At 37.7% G+C, this 18,631-nt stretch overlaps 1 long non-coding RNA gene across 1 annotated transcript; it reads left to right on the top strand.

Annotated features, from left to right (window-relative positions):
• Positions 1–546: 546 nt before the first annotated feature.
• LOC143304436 (uncharacterized) lies at positions 547–3,788 on the top strand. The gene is made up of 2 exons (XR_013061115.1): positions 547–1,312; positions 1,464–3,788. It is a non-coding gene; the product is annotated as an uncharacterized LOC143304436 (long non-coding RNA).
• The last annotated feature ends 14,843 nt before the right edge of the window (positions 3,789–18,631 follow it).

Genomic DNA, 18,631 nt, shown 5'->3' with positions numbered 1-18,631 from the left:
TTGGAACAAAAGACAGTTATTTTTCATTAATTGAAATATTGCAATGCAGAGTACTTTCCAAAATACGCCGAGAGTATTCCTGATGATGAAACGAGCGTTGCTTCATCGAACGCAGCTAAAGAAAACAACATCTATGTAGTTGGTGGTACGATGCCTGAAATAGAGGGCGATAAATTGTACAATACCTGTACTATTTGGGGTCCCGATGGAACGTTGATAGCAAAACACCGAAAGGTAAGTAATATATTCCTTTATGGCTTTGAATTTGAAAATATTGGGGTGAAGAAAGTGACTCTATCTAGGAATAATTTAGGAATATACATATGTACATACGTATACTATAACCAATTCTATAATTTACGGTTTATAAAATACGTTATGATACGGGAAACGCCCATTTTTGTTGTAATGTGTTTGTTGTTGTATAAATTTTTCACATACTTAAAATATTATTATACTTATTTTTTCTCCTTTTTAAACATTATTAAATGATAAGAATTTTTAATAAAAGAAAGTGATAAAAACGCTGTCAGTTATTAAATAAAAAGTAATTGAAGTTTAGGAGTTGGTAACTTTGATATTAAATTACAAAAGTTGCAGCAATAGAATTAGCGACTACATTTTTATGTTATTAGGTACATCTATTCGACATCGACATTCCTAATAAGATTACTTTTCGAGAGAGTGATTCACTCAGTCCTGGTAACTCCCTAACGACGTTCGATGTGGAGGGCTGCAAAATAGGTATTGGCATTTGCTATGATATTAGATTCGAGGAAATGGCACGCATTTATCGGAACAAAGGTACAGTAACTGAATCGATCAATACTTAACTAGCAAAAAATTAAATATCTTTCTTAAATATATTCTATATAAAATTAATATAATCTGTAACTCTGTATAAAAAGAAGCTTAATTTAAAAAACCAGTATATTTGCTGAAAATGAAACAAATAAAAGAATTAAAAGCACAATAAGAGGACTGTCCTTGCATATTCAGAAATGATGGAATGTGAACCATGCAACTACGAAGTTAATTGGTATTCGGTGGCTTCATATTTCCTGCTTCTCTGAGTTAGGTTGCCAAATGCTGATATATCCAGCGGCATTCAATATGACCACTGGACCACTGCACTGGTCATTACTTCAGCGTTTCAGAGCGAATGATAATCAATTATACGTTGCCTGCATATCACCGGCTCGTGTTCCTTAAGCAAGTTACGTCGCATGGGGACATACACAGTTGACCAATCCCTGGGGAAAGATTCTTTACGATTTGGAAACTCAAGAGAATATGGCAGTCACCGATATCGGTAATTTACAGCTTAAAATTAAAAGCGAGAGATCCATGATGTAATTAATTTTTAGTCTCGTTAATTTATCGATTTAGCCATCTTCCTCTGTATTTGTTGAATTTATTAGTAAGCATTACTTATTACTTCGTATGTTTCTTTTTTCTATCAGATCTAAAAGTTGTTGAGGAAGTAAGGGCTCAGATACCTACATCTTCTCAGAGACGTACAGATTTGTACGACACTGTCTGTAAGAAGGAGTAACTCTACACTACAACAGAAAATGTTTTTTTATAATATTTCTACTACGATATCCTTTTTCTGTGAATTATTACTAATTTCTTATCATTTGTACTACATGAATGACTCAATTAAGAAAACCAAAACGTTATAAATAATAATCTGTATATCTTGTGTATCAACATGTAATTGGATATTATAATAATATAGGAATGCTATAATAATATAGGATAATAATATAGGAGAATAATAATATAGAAAAAAATACATGCTTTTAAACACCTTTAATATCGATCACATAAATTGTTATAATTCACAATGATTACGCATACATAAAAGACCCCTTGATAGTAAAATTTACGATCAAAAGGCAATTACGTATCGTTTAACAACATTTAATTTATAACACCTTTTAAACATTTAGACAGATTAACACATAACACTTCTTATATATAAACATCAATTCGAAGTTATCGGCTTGGAGAAATTGGTCGATTAATACCTGTAGATTGTCTGTCTCGATGAAAGACTTAAAGAGAGCAAAAACATGATAATGCCGCTAATATAATATTCCTTCTTTCTTGTATCTGTCTGCCTCTCAGGTCGTTTTACTAATTACAATAAGTAATTTCGACTTCTTTGCGCTCTCTTTTAACGCATTCGAGACCGAAAGAAATTCATATCAGTCAGTAGGTAAGGGTATAATATACATATTTTATATATAACTTATGTAGTAATGTATATATCATGTTAATTTCATATTTTTTTCAATATAGAATTATTATATATATATATATATATATATATATATATATATATATATATATATATATGTCGGAGATGAAATGAAAAATCGGAGCCTTCCCTATGCAATTTTGAGGAGGCCTTTTAGTGCTTTGGCCTAGATTTTATCATAACTGTAATTAAGTAATTGTCATCTGTAATTGTTTGACATTTGTGAAAAGCGAAAGTGGGTTCGAGGTGACAACTGGTCGCTGAACGTAGCCACGGTCACGGGATAAACGTTTTGCTTGATGAAGACAGAAATTGCCTAGTATCGGCGTTTGGATCTTTCTCGATGTTACCAAGGAGTATATAACAAACTTTTGACAGATATTGCCTAGCAACAACGATTGGAACCTTCTCGATGTTTCCAGCGAGAATATAACAAACAAATGCAGTCGTATTACGAAAAAGATTTTAATCAGAGAGGCATTCGTGTGGTCGCCTTGGAAAGTGATACATCGAGTAATTTTTCCGTGTGATTCAGCAAACGTATTTTTGTGTTATAAAATTGTTTAAAGTTTTCCCGTTGACCGTGTATTCGTTTGAACCCCGGATCATTGTTTATAGCGTAAATTAAATTCAATATTTGTAAATTTATCAATCGTTAATTTTCATTATTCGTTAAAATTAGTAAATCGTAAGATATATTATTCGTTTCTTTTATTGTTCGATAAAATTTATTATTCTTTAATCTAATTAATAATTTAATTTATCATTTGTTAATCAATCATATCATTTACAAAATTCATTATTCATAATATTTGTAAAACCTTGTTTATTCGTGTAAATATATTCTCTGTTTTGTAAAACAATGGCTAATTCAAACGAAGAATCGGTACGCGCCTTAAATCCTAATGTTAACCCGACATATATATATATGACTGTACATAATACATTATAGAATAACATAGTATATAATTTTATATTTTAAAAATATGAGGTATACTATTTAAGATTGTCATCGATTTAAAATCAAAGTATGAAAAGGATACCCTGGAGAGAGTAAAACACAGAATCATTCTAACTAAACATTCAGATCGTACCGACACCTAGGTATCGTCTTACAATTAAGTCTCGGTCTCGAATGGATTAAAATGAAATACATACTTGCAGCTTCAACATCTTCAATATCGAGGAGATTCAAACTTTACAAATAAATGTAAATTGCGATGTAAAACAAAGCGATGTAAAAAGGGAAAAAGGAGGAAAGAAGGAACAGGGAAGCAAAGAGAAGAAACGAATTTTTCATTTTCTCTTGCCAGGAATATAAGATGCTAAGTAATCTTCCTAAGTAATCTCCTCCAGCTTTTTCTAGTTTGCTCAATAATTATTAGTACATGTTAGGAAAACAAATAGAATTTTTGTTCTCAAGCGAGGTATAATTTAAATTTTGTATGTACACAAAAATGTTAAATATCTGTAATAAACATGGTATAATCAATTTTTTTACATAAAATTATATTGTATAGGCTATTGTTATTTAAACATTTTAAATTGGATAAAGAAAAAAAATGACGCAAATAAAACGTAGGACATTTTAATTAAAGAGACTAATATAGAGATTTATCTACTTAACTGTGATTAAATCATCTCCACTTAACGCTCTACCTCTTCTATTAATTATGCTTCGTTAAACTATGATTACAGAGGATGGGTTTTTTGATAAAATGACATTCTGACAAATATATATAGATCGATATATATAGATATAGATAGACAAATATATAGATTCTTACAACAGTAGTTATGAATGAACAGTAGTTATTGTATCAATTCCGTTCTTCAGAAGCTTCATTTGTGAAAAGACAATTCGCCAGAATATGGATTCACTGTAGTTATAGCTATAGGATTTCAATCTAGTTGACAGACTTGCTTTACGTAGAGAATATCTGTCTCTTGTTCTACCTTATCGCGATTCTCTCCTCATCTTATACGCTTTGTCGAGTGTCACGTAATTTTTGGGTTGGTTGGTGAAAATAAAATATAGTTGAGTCGTAACACAACTATTAACTTGGTTTTAATCAACCTTTATTATGAATTCAGCAATCACAATGTAACACGCACTGAGTTAACATAAATCACAATTCACTCCAACCACGTTATGTAAGACTTAGTTACAACAATACATTAAGTACGCGACTTATAAGAGTAGAGACCGACATAGATATGTTGACTATTCTAAGGATACAGAATAAGTGAAGTTTTACTGACGATACTGTGTCTGAGGAAAGCTAGGGGTGGGTGTGTCTAAGGACACGGGACTATCGGATTTGTTGATGACAATTTTGGTTAAGGAAGTGAGGGCAGTAGACACCATCTCCGATTGGATAATAGGACGGTTGGTAGACCAGGAAGGGTTTTAGCCGCCCTCGCGAGAAAGTTGCCAACGGAACATACCAGAAGTGGAGAAAACCAACTTTCTAAGCTAACACGTGGTAGACAATAAACGTAAAGGGAAATTTAAGACAGGAAATACTCGCTTGGTCCGAAGGACTTTAACTATAAAAATGCCAAGGCCCCTGGTGGGCACTTAAGACTATTGAGGGTGCGCGCCAAGGATATGCAGACATCTGGGTGCCATCCTGTCCGTGGTGTGTGGCCTGGTCTCTGATATGAATTGACGTTACACGAGCAAAGTAATATTGGCATATATCTCGGCTCTGGTTACAATCATTAGTTTCCGCCTAAAAGGTTAGAATCACATAGCTCGCGCTCTACTCTCGTTTATTCAACATTCAGGCCATATGGTCGCATGCGACGAGTTTTATGTTAATTCCGACCGATTACAATACCTTTCTTTCGTTTACAAGGAACGACGAGACTGGCAGTTGCGTGATTTCCAATGCAAAAGCCGCGATATCTGCACGATAACCTAACCTGAACCGATTTTGTTGTACTATTCTTATGTGGACTTCGTTTGTACCACTTTCGTAACAAAAATAGAATACGTAGAACACAGCATTCCGTTATGCGATATTGTCGATTCATAACATCCGAAAAATCAGAGATAATTATTTCCCTACAGTTGTACATTTGTGTGAAAAATTACGAACGTAAAGTTGTTTGGTGCATGCACAGTCCTCCCCTCCCCTGCATTTGCGTGGACATGCTAGAAAGATTCACTTTTCCACGGTGAAACTGTATGTATTATAATTTCATTTTTACAAAGGTCGAACATCCTACTATGCATAAATTTAATATTAATATAAGCAGGTTTCGTGTTAGGTATTACATCTGACGTATAAGCACACGTGTGTACGAGCCTTGGTTTTAAATGTCTTGTAGTAGACACCGAAAAGATTATTCAGATGGATATCTGACTCAACATCAATATTTTACTAGGAGATAACATGTTAAGAACACGTTGGTGGATGGCATGGGAGATGATGAATGAAGACATACTTCTGTGAGATACATAAAATAGTAGTCAAAACGTATTTTGGCGCTTGGGGACAGCAACAGCTTTTTTTTTTTTATTTATTTGTTGGAATTACAATCAATTCTCGCGTTGAGAATTTTCAGTAATTTTTCTGGCGTGGCGCAGTGACATGGCTGTTTATTTACAATAAGTTAATACTTATTATAGATAGGTATAATTTATAAGTATTATAAGTAAGTGCATATGCTTAATTTGGATAATTAAATGAATCTAACGTTTAGGTCTAGCGGGTAGTGCCTCTTCAGCCTGCGAATCTGGTCCGTCGTATCGAGTAGTCCAGTGATTAGGGGGTTTCGGTGTTTCTTGACTCTTTTGCTATATCTGTCGCTATATTTTGCTATTTCCTCTTTGACTGTAGGTATCTTGAGGTCGCGGTGGATGGTTTCGTTGGTAACATACCAAGGTGCGTCTATTAAGGCTCTTAGCGTTTTCGATTGGAATCGTTGTAGTATTTCGATGTTGGAGTTACTTGCTGTTCCCCATCGCTTCCTATATCCCTATATTCCGTACTTGCTTCGCTTGGTACTTTTATAATTTTCGTAGTTACAATAAAAAATTTAATTCTTAACAGATTAAAGATTTAACCTCTTGCTTTATAGTGTACAATAATTTTTTTCTTTTTCTTTTTTTTTTTTTTTTTTTTTGTATAGGTTATGTGATCCATAGTTTGAGTAACTAGTACATATATATATTTACGTGACAAGCTTTCATTTCAATCTATATTTAAGATTAATATTTTATCAGTTTCTGTTCGTAACAACATCGAAGTAGTCCATAAGTTTGAAGAGTATAATTAAGGAAGTTATGAAGCAAGAGGTTAAAGACAAATTCTGAAAGAGGTTATGTACAACTCAGTAGTACTGCTTCACATTACTTTGCGAATTACTTTTCAAGCATAAAAATAGTTTAACAGCCACTTATAGTTACTTCCTTACCATTACATTCATTAAATTCGTTTGATTTTGTAAACAAAATAACCACGCTGACCAGTCTCTTATTTAAAATAGAATTATTTTGTCATATATCCAACAGTTTACTTTCTCTTCGCTTTGTCTCGTATTACGACTTTATAACGGTGTTTCTTTAAACTTTAAACGATCGTAATAAATGTATTTACGGACGATGACTGATATCTGGTCTGTCTTAAAGTTTCAACTAATTAGTGCCCCGTTACTTTGGACGTTATGAAATGTTGTATAACCAAAGACTTATCTTCTCTTTTGGTAGTTGCATAAGAGAAGACTGAGCCATTGAAACGCTCGAATAGATTAGCTGATTCGCTTAACGTATTTTTACTTCCGACGAGCTAAACACAAGAGCAGAAAGCACATAAGGAATAATACAGAAACGTCAAACGTATACAGAAATATATTTCGTAAAAGCATTAGTACGTAACATGTCTTTATAATTCTATTTATGTATAGTAAAATGGCTTGTTTCCATTTTCATGAATTATAACTGACATTTCAAAGCATTCATGTAGATATGTAACTCTCGTTAATTAATAATTTAACAATGCGTCATGAAACGTATCATTTTCGTTTCTTCCTTTGTTTCGTTATACACAGGAACGAATTTGTAAATAAAGATGTATAATCAACGATAACATATGACAGCGAGTATAATAACTGTCAGCAAAGGAAGAGGTCGGTAAAATGATTGTGGTTGATTTCAGTGTATCGGTAAATAAGCTTCGACAGACGTTGCCGGGGGACTCGGTGTCGGTGAAACCGCGTCGATGAAATGATTGTCAGTGATTTAAAGATAACCCAATTTATTGATCTGTCTCCCCTTCATGGCGTTGTACGTCTCTCTATAAAACATATTCTACCTCGGAGGGCTGAAAAATTTAACTTGGTCTCACTGGACTGGACTGTAAGTAAGAAAATTGAAATGCAAAATCCACGTGTGAGCGCAACGGTTTAGATGGAAAGTTCGATAGGACAATTATGTATATTAGCCTGAAAGAAAGCTCGTGGCTTCGCACGCAACACGTAATTTCCCTCGCTGAAATAATCCTATTACAACGATACGATTTAAAATTTTCCTTAACAGACCTCGCAATGTAATTCTTCATCTACAATTTTTTATTCGGCCTGAAACAAGAGACTTTCGAAGCCTTATAGAGTCTCGCGAATGTAAAAGTCAGGTTTCAACGTATTTTCGCGTCTTATTCTATAATACTGAAGACATTAAAGGTGTTAACGATTATTGTCTCACTATGTACGTACATCAAACGAGTACTTACGTAAGAGACGAATGGAAATGGAAACAGCCGAGAATAATTGAAGATAATTTGAATACGTTCCAGGCTATAATACAATTTCTCGTGAACCGTAATTGATTCGCAGAAGGGAATTGCTGCTTCTCACGACTAGCAAAGTGTTTCGCAAAAAAAAAAAAAAGAAAAGAAAAATGGTATCGGAAGGATAGAAAAAAAGCGGTGGCCTACATCAAGCAATCTTCATGCCGATAATGCATTTATTATTCAGTTCGTTCATTTTCTATCGCGTAACAGACACTGGGATAACTGACAGAACGAGCGTATAAATCTTGCATCTCTCAACCTGACTTCTCCCAATTCGTATACTTCCATCCTTCGTATAAGTGACAATGAATCAGAAGAGTTTCATAGCAATATTGAACAACATACAGTCAACTACAACACCATTAGATACATCCACCATACAGTCAACTACAACACCATTAGATAACAGCAATACAATAGATTATAATTTTCTACGTGTCATTGATTCATCGTCATCATTTTCCATTTTTTTAGCATATGTAAAAACGTATCTGACGTAATCTTACCTCGCTCTTTGAGTACAAAAATCCATTCAAATGAAACAAAGGGAAAAGAAATAAGAAAACAAACACTCACATACGAATCTTCATTACATAACTGTATGTACTCCTCGAGGTATAATTACTCAGACACGTTACAGCGTACCTTCTTCGTTCCCTGATGGCTGATGTTGATCGTTGACGTTTATAATGAAAGAATTTCGTCAACGGCGCCATCTGGATCCCTGTTGAAAAATTAAAATAGCCGCAACAGCACCATTAAGCTCATCACCCAGAGTAGCTTTTGTGGCTGAGTCGTGGAGGAATTATTATCATCAACGACATAAACTTTACCAGTTCCGGTAATGTTCTTTAGATGGTCCAGGCATTCGAACTCGCAACATCGCTTTCCAAGACGGAATTTCTTGCATGTCTGTAGTAAAATAAATCGAATCTGGTCCGTCGTATCGAGTAGTCCAGTGATTAGCGGGTTTCGGTGTTTCTTGACTCTTTTGCTATATCTGTCGCTATATTTTGCTATTTCCTCTTTGACTGTAGGTATCTTGAGGTCGCGATGGATGGTTTCGTTGGTAACATACCAAGGTGCGCCTATTAAGGCTCATAGCGTTTTCGATTGGAATCGTTGTAGTATTTCGATGTTGGAGTTACTTGGACAGCAACAGCTGGTGATACTGTCATACACCTCCATTTATAAACTTTCGAAAATCGATGTGACCTTCAAACTTTAGTGTATTCTGTTTCACAGCACAAAATGTTTCCGAAACGTACGTTTATTGTTACAATGAACTTGACTAATGGCTCTGAAATACTATCCTTGAAAAAACAATGGGGGAATTGGAGCAAAAAAAAAGAAGGAAATAAACAAAGACCTTGTTGGTTCGTAAAAATAAAATATGCTACAGGAAAAACTTTTTCCAACGGATTGAGATGCGACAAGCTATGACGCGAATCGAGCGTTTGTCTACAGGAGCGCATTTTCGGTGGATATATATGTCGGAATGACATTGGGGATAGGGTTGTCGGTGTTTGAGGAGTCTTCATTGAAGGTAGCCATCGTTGCGGTGTAACGAAGATACGATTTATTGACACAGGTATGAATAACACAGGTTTGACAATCTACCACGGCGGTGAGACGTCCGCGACACTAGTGACAGTGGTCTCCGGTTCAATAACGAATCCGCGGCCAACGGGATGACAGATGGGCGATCTCGCTGAATCTAAGTCTGACTCGTAAAAATAATTGCTGAGCGTAAAAACGTTACTCTTTGGTCGACGGGAGCGCGTAAAAGAATGCCCGTCCCGTCCCGATGATGCCACAGAGGAAAACTATAATGGGGTGTGTCTAAGGACACGAGATCATCGGATTCGTCGAGGAAAGCCTTCGTTTAGGAAGTAAGGGAAATTGACGTTGCTGCTAATTGGTCAATCTCCATATCGGTGGTTAGAAAAAGATGCTAGCCGCCCTCGAGGGAAAGTTGCTAGTGGGAGACGCCGCTCGTTGAAAAATATGTCTCCCCTATCTTCCCGTAGTTGGGACAAAGACTGTTTGTCTGTTTGAAGGACTTTAGTTAACTAAACCTTAAGATTTATAACGGGCCCTCGGGCTAGCCGAACATGTACTGCGGAGACGCATCGACATCTGGCAATCATCTTACTCGAAGAATAGGGTCTGCGTGTGGCGAGCCACGGGACAGAAACCGTTGGAATGTTTACTGTCGCGTGTCGCCACGAATATTTCTTTTAAGGAGAGCTATAGAATTACTCCATACCTTTGTTAGGCAAAGCGTTCATCCCTTGACCGCGGCTACGTTGGGCGACAGACTGTCACCTCGAGCCAAAGCTCACCGTCACTAATCTCGAACAATTACAATCGGATTGAATAACTACAATAGTTTAGTTACAGTTATAGTAGACTTTAGATTGCAATGTTGCGGGGCTATCCAAAGGTTCCGGTGTCCTTTCATCTCCGACATATAGATATACATGTATATGTGACGAAATATACTAAAGCAATATTGACCCTTTGTCGCTGAAAGTATCAAACTACAAAACTTTCTTTCAAATTTTCAGAATAAGAAAATCAGGATCATGATAAATAATTGGAACATAATTAAAAATAATATATCTTCTCTATAAGATAATGAATACATTGGTTCATTTAATTTTTATGGATATTCAAACGCTTCTGTGAAATAAAACGTCAAGATTATAGAGTATAAAATTCATAGCTATGAAATAACTAAAACTCTGATGTATTATTAAAAATATACGTTAGGTTGTATGTAGTGATACATACAAAGATTACATGTACAAACCCATAATTAACACAATGCTACCGCAATCATTCTGCAATCTACCTTGCCCAAAACACTCTTCCAGTCACCTCCAAACTCTTCAATTCTCTCCACCTAACCACCCACAAACCATTCACAAACATGCAATTCTCGACAAAAGAAGAACTTATCGTCAGTTGTCCTTAACATCTCGTTCATTCATTTGGTCCCTATCCCCCTATTTCCTCCCACTGCGATGATCGCACTACATTTTTCCACGTCTCTATTCTATTCTCTGGATGATCTGAATTCTCGAGCAGTCGAGTGACGATTGATCTGTACAATTGATCGATTTCTTTTCACTACAGACATGCAAGAAATACCGTGTTGGAGAGCGATGTTGCGAGTTCCAGTGCCTGGACCATCTGAAGAACGTTACCGGAACTGGTATAGTTTATGTCGTTGATGATAAGAATTCCTCCACGACTCAGCAACAAGAGCTACTCTGGGTAATGAGCTTAATGGTGCTGTTGCGGCTATTTTAATTTTTCAACAAGGATCCAGATGGCGCCGTTGACGAAATTCTTTCATTATAAACGTCAACGATCAACATCAGCCATCAGGGAACGAAGAAGGTACGCTGTAACGTGTCTGAGTAATTATACCTCGAGGAGTACATACAGTTATGTGATGAAGATTCGTATGTGAGTGTTTGTTTTCTTATTTCTTTTCCCTTTGTTTCATTTGAATGGATTTTTGTACTCAAAGAGCGAGGTAAGATTACGTCAGATACGTTTTTACATATGCTAAAAAAATGGAAAATGATGATGATGAATCAATGACGCGTAGAAAATTATAATCTATTGTATTGCTGTTATCTAATGGTGTTGTAGTTGACTGTATGGTGGATGTATCTAATGGTGTTGTAGTTGACTGTATGTTGTTCAATATTGCTATGAAACTCTTCTGATTCATTGTCACTTATACGAAGGATGGAAGTATACGAATTGGGAGAAGTCAGGTTGAGAGATGCAAAATTTATACGCTCGTTCTGTCAGTTATCCCAGTGTCTGTTACGCGATAGAAAATGAACGAACAGAATAATAAATGCATTATCGGCATGAAGATTGCTTGATGTAGGCCACCGCTTTTTTTCTATCCTTCCGATACCATTTTTCTTTTCTTTTTTTTTTTTTGCGAAACACTTTGCTAGTCGGGAGAAGCAGCAATTCCCTTCGGCGAATCAATTACGGTTCACGAGAAATTGTATTATAGCCTGGAACGTATTCAAATTATCTTCAATTATTCTCGGCTGTTTCCATTTCCATTCGTCTCTTACGTAAGTACTCGTTTGATGTACGTACATAGTGAGACAATAATCGTTAACACCTTTAATGTCTTCAGTATTATAGAATAAGACGCGAAAATACGTTGAAACCTGACTTTTAGATTCGCGAGACTCTATAAGGCTTCGAAAGTCTCTTGTTTCAGGCCGAATAAAAAATTGTAGATGAAGAATTACATTGCGAGGTCTGTTAAGGAAAATTTTAAATCGTATCGTTGTAATAGGATTATTTCAGCGAGGGAAATTACGTGTTGCGTGCGAAGCCACGAGCTTTCTTTCAGGCTAATATACATAATTGTCCTATCGAACTTTCCATCTAAACCGTTGCGCTCACACGTGGATTTTGCATTTCAATTTTCTTACTTACAGTCCAGTCCAGTGAGACCAAGTTAAATTTTTCAGCCCTCCGAGGTAGAATATGTTTTATAGAGAGACGTACAACGCCATGAAGGGGAGACAGATCAATAAATTGGGTTATCTTTAAATCACTGACAATCATTTCATCGACGCGGTTTCACCGACACCGAGTCCCCCGGCAACGTCTGTCGAAGCTTATTTACCGATACACTGAAATCAACCACAATCATTTTACCGACCTCTTCCTTTGCTGACAGTTATTATACTCGCTGTCATATGTTATCGTTGATTATACATCTGTATTTACAAATTCGTTCCTGTGTATAACGAAACAAAGGAAGAAACGAAAATGATACGTTTCATGACGCATTGTTAAATTATTAATTAACGAGAGTTACATATCTACATGAATGCTTTGAAATGTCAGTTATAATTCATGAAAATGGAAACAAGCCATTTTACTATACATAAATAGAATTATAAAGACATGTTACGTACTAATGCTTTTACGAAATATATTTCTGTATACGTTTGACGTTTCTGTATTATTCCTTATGTGCTTTCTGCTCTTGTGTTTAGCTCGTCGGAAGTAAAAATACGTTAAGCGAATCAGCTAATCTATTCGAGCGTTTCAATGGCTCAGTCTTCTCTTATGCAACTACCAAAAGAGAAGATAAGTCTTTGGTTATACAACATTTCATAACGTCCAAAGTAACGGGGCACTAATTAGTTGAAACTTTAAGACAGACCAGATATCAGTCATCGTCCGTAAATACATTTATTACGATCGTTTAAAGTTTAAAGAAACACCGTTATAAAGTCGTAATACGAGACAAAGCGAAGAGAAAGTAAACTGTTGGATATATGACAAAATAATTCTATTTTAAATAAGAGACTGGTCAGCGTGGTTATTTTGTTTACAAAATCAAACGAATGTAATGAATGTAATGGTAAGGAAGTAACTATAAGTGGCTGTTAAATTATTTTTATGCTTGAAAAGTAATTCGCAAAGTAATGTAAAGCAGTACTACTGAGTTGTACATAACCTCTTTCAGAATTTGTTCTTAACCTCTTGCTTCATAACTTCCTTAATTATACTCTTCAAACTTATGGACTACTTCGATGTTGTTACGAACAGAAACTGATAAAATATTAATCTTAAATATAGATTGAAATGAAAGCTTGTCACGTAAATATATATATGTACTAGTTACTCAAATTATGGATCACATAACCTATACAAAAAAAAAAAAAAAAAAAAAGAAAAAGAAAAAAATTATTGTACACTATAAAGCAAGAGGTTAAATCTTTAATCTGTTAAGAATTAAATTTTTTATTGTAACTGCGAAAATTATAAAAGTACCAAGCGAAGCAAGTACGGAATATATGCGGAATATGAATCGCTCAACGAGCCAAAGAGCGGCTCAGTGACAAAATTAGTAAAGTAAAGACCACAAATATTACAACATTATATTCTACCACAAAATAATTCTCTATACAAAAAAGGTACACAACGAATCGATTTTTCACAACGATAAGAGTCAACAGAACCAATCAAGACCAGGCGAGACTCTCATAAGACAACGATATCAGAGGGATCAAATCAGCGACTTCAATCTATGTTACAGAGTATTGTTATCAAGAAAAATTGCTCTTTTCATGAAAAGTATGGTAATGATTCTCTTATAATACATTGTATATCTGGCAGTCGGATGTGCCCGTGGCCATCGGAAATGTAAAGACGACGCTTTTAGAAAGTGATAGCGCCATCGCGTTTTAAAAACGCGTTAGAAGAAGGACGGTTTCGCTATCCAAGGCGAATCGAAAAGTGTGCGTGTTGCGAGAATCAGAGTTGATCGAGACGTCGAAGCATAGAGTCGTTAGAATTGAGTTGCGAGTGTTGTCGAGTGTTAGAGTTGCTAGTGAGAGAGAGAGAGAGAGAGAGAGAGTTACCAAATAGTTGTCAAGTTATTTGTTGTAAATACGAGCGTTGCATTTAGTTTTCCTGTTAATCAAACATCGTTTCTCTGTCTAACTAATATCTGTATTTTCAATCCATTATTAATATATTCCGATATTACAAGTGGGGGCTCGTCCGGGATTGAATAAGACAGAGAAACGATACGATTTAACGGAGCTATTTGTGCGGGAGTAGAAAAGAATAGAATAAAATGGCAAACGTTGAAGACGAACGATTGTCGGGTGAAGAGGATTTGACGCTGGAGGAGCTGAGGAGTAAGCTCGCACAGATGAATCTGCCTATATCCGGTGCGAGATCAGTGCTGGTTGCCAGGTTGAACAGAGCGTGCAAACCTGGTCGATCTACTCCTAAGGATTCGAAGCGTGGCGAAGAACCAACAAACCAGCGAGATCTAAGAAGCAAGCAGAGAGCCGAACGCAGTCAAGAGGGAGAGGAAGACCTCGAGAAGCTGAGGACGAAAGAGCTGAGAGCGCGTCTCGTTAGCTTGGGGTTGAAGGTAACGGGAAGAAAATCCGAACTACGCGCGCGGCTACAGGCGGCCCTAGAAGGAGACGATGTATCGTCGGAAGAAGGGAGCTCCGACGAAAGTGAAGGCGAGGACGATAAACAAGGCGCGCGAGAATACAGGAGAGGCACGCGAGCGGTGTATCAGGACCGCGATGAGTATCAGCAGAAGTATATGCGTCGGTTCGATGTTGAGTCTTAAAGACGTGGAAGACTCATTAGAGAAATTCAGCGGGGATGATCTGCTGAGTGTAAATCAGTGGGTGGAAGACTTCGAGGAAATGGCAGAAGTGTGGGGTTGGTCAGACGCCCACATGGTGGCCTATGCTAAGAAATTACTCGCAGGCTCCGCTCAGGCCTTCGTACGACAAGAGCGATGCGCGAAGTTTTGGGCAAAGCTAAAAAAGGCGTTGAGGAATGAGTTTGAAAATGTAGTAAGCGACCAACAGATACATGGCGAGTTATCCCATAGAAAGAAGAAAGCAGATGAGAGTCTGCAACAATATATGTATCACATGTGCGGGATTGCAAAACAAGGAAGGGTTGATACGCAATCCTTGATAGACTACATTATTCAAGGCATTCCCGACGAGGTCGCGAACAAGACTGTGCTATACGGAGCCAGGAATATCGAGCAATTAAAAGAGCGTTTCAGGCGCTACGAAGCGATAAAAAGAGATATGGAGATGAGGACGAAATTTGAGGAGCCGAAGAGTAGCAGGGTAAAGCCGGTGGCGAAGCTGTCCGAAACCGAGAGGAACAAGGAACCCGGTCGATCTGGAGATGCGAGGAAGGCGCGATGCTACAATTGCGGTGATGCGGAGCACGTGTGTGCGGAGTGTCCGAGCAAGTCGAGAGGACCTAAATGCTTCAAATGTAGGGAGTACGGACACATCGCATCAAAATGCGACCAGGCACTGGGTGAGCCCTCAAAAAAAGTTTACAGCGTGTTTCGGTCGTTACAAACAAGGCGTGGTAAGGATGTTAAGATGGAAAATTTCGAATTGAGCGCGTTGATAGACACCGGTAGTGAGCTGACTCTAATGCGAGCAGATCAGCATGTGAAAATCGGAGCGTCCAGATTAAGTCGGGAAATCGTTGGATTTCGCGGTGTCGGTTCCGGAAGGAATTTTACGCTCGGGAAATTTTCGACGAACATTATTATAGACAATGAGTCGTACTGTATAACCATACACGTAGTTCCAGACACAGTGATGCAACATTCGCTTATTATTGGCGCAGACTTTTTGGACACTGTTGAAATAAGTATAAAAGGGGGAAAATCTTTTATTAGTAGAATAAAGGACGAAAATCCCGATGAGTGTCCGGAAGTCCTCAAGATAGATGTAGAGACACAGGCGAGTGAGATAGATTCGTCACACGTTAAGGACATGCAACATAGGCTAAAAAGAGATTTGAAGAGAACCAAAGCATTGCTAAGAGACGCTCAAACGATGCTGGAGAGATCGAAAGGTGACTCGACGGGTAAAGCAGCTTTACGACAGCTGAAGAACCAGTTAGAAGATGCAGAATGCGCTAGAGCAGTTGCAGTTAAAGCGAAACAGGCACTGGAGCAAGAACCGAATGAGACGCAGGCTTCGTTGCAGGAAGTACTGCGGCAACGTTCCGAAGCAGAAGATCGTGTTAATGTAGCTAGTCGCGAACGAACTGAGCTACTGTCGCAATTGGAAGAAAATAAAGAAGAGTTAGCAGAAGTTTTGAAGAAGTATCGGGCAGCTGTGCAGCAAGTGTCGGAGGAACGGAGAATAGTGGCAAGACACGTGGTGATTGGTAAAGTGGACCACGAGATGGTGTCCTCGTCGGATTCTTGCGGCCAGCAGGAGGACTTAGCGAACATCACGAGGAGGAAGAATCTGGCTAAACAACAGCAACAGGATGTTGTTGATGATATTTGCGAATTTACAGAGAAGGATAGCGTTGCGGATGTGAGAGTTGTTTCAAGTTTTCGGATAGACTCGAAGAGAGTGAGTGCAAGGCGAACGAAAAGACAAGGGAAGTCGCACGCGCGGAATCCCTCCAATAATATCGATACGAAGATTCGATATACAGAGGATGTGGATGACGAGGACGACGATGGGATTGTCGAGGACACGATGAACGTGAAGACCTTCGAAAAAGAAGAGATCATAGTCTCGGTAGATGGTAAGTTGTTAACGTCTTCCATGTACGAACCGAGCCTACGAAAATGTCACGATGCTGCCACGACGATCAAAGCCCCTGACAAGAGTGAAATGGGTAAACAAACAACGGAGAGGAAGATAGAGGAAGAGCGAAAGAGGAGCAGTAGCATCGAGGACGAACAGGCCGCGGTGTTCCAAGAGGAACGAGATCAGCTGCGTGCGGACGCAAAGAGACGGATTGAGGAGATCCAAATCCGAAACAAGCGGGCGTATAACAGGAGACGCAAGAAGGCGACAGCATACAGAACGGGAGATCTAGTGGCAATCGAGAGGATGCAGAGGGGTCCCGGGCTAAAGCTGCATCCGAAGTTTCTTGGACCGTATCGGGTGATAAAAGTCCTGCGAAATGACCGATACATAGTGCAGCGAGAGGGGGAGCGCGAAGGGCCACGTACAACTTCCACGGCAGCCGATCACATGAAATGGTGGAATGCTGACGATAGTGATGTAAGTGCGAGCGGCGATGATGAGCACATCTGAGGGCAGATGTGATTGTCAGGAAAGGCCGATTGTGATATCGTAGAATAGCTTTGATTGGAGATCGGCTGAAAATAGAAAAACCGTGTACGTCGTGTTTCTGTGGTTCGTTTACATTTAAGAGTGCCTACGTGACTAAAGGCACGTAGTTGGTAGTTCTTACATAGGTATGAGGGAAACAATAGACAACGTTAGAAGAAGGACGGTTTCGCTATCCAAGGCGAATCGAAAAGTGTGCGTGTTGCGAGAATCAGAGTTGATCGAGACGTCGAAGCATAGAGTCGTTAGAATTGAGTTGCGAGTGTTGTCGAGTGTTAGAGTTGCTAGTGAGAGAGAGAGAGAGAGAGAGAGAGAGAGAGAGAGAGAGAGAGAGTTACCAAATAGTTGTCAAGTTATTTGTTGTAAATACGAGCGTTGCATTTAGTTTTCCTGTTAATCAAACATCGTTTCTCTGTCTAACTAATATCTGTATTTTCAATCCATTATTAATAAATTATAATTAATCGGACAAAATTACACCTTTAATATATTCCGATATTACATTACCGTGATGTAATATTTATCATGCTTATTTTGTACGTAAAACGAATCGTTGGAATATTCCCGAAGCTAACGAAGCATTTCCCAAAAGTTAAACCGAAGAAATTAACGCGAATAGTTAAGTGAAATTTTTCCATTAACTTGCTGACCAACCGGCAAATAAAAAATCATAAAAATTGTTTCAATGTGTTGAGGTCACGCATAACTTCTTTTTTCATTGACGATTACCAAACAGGTAAAATTTCGAAATTGTACGAAGGCCACGTGACCAGATCGTATTGGAATTTGAAGTGCATGGAAAAAGACAACTCGAAGTACAAACCTTGAGCTGTACTACTCGAAGTACAAACGTGAACTAATGGATGAAGAAAAGCAATTAACGCCAAACA

The sequence above is a fragment of the Bombus vancouverensis genome, unplaced genomic scaffold, assembly GCF_051014615.1.
Source record: "Bombus vancouverensis nearcticus unplaced genomic scaffold, iyBomVanc1_principal scaffold0035, whole genome shotgun sequence".
NCBI lineage: Eukaryota > Metazoa > Arthropoda > Insecta > Hymenoptera > Apidae > Bombus > Bombus vancouverensis.
Note: the sequence above shows the minus strand (reverse complement) of the source record. Positions and strands in the feature narration are given on the sequence as shown.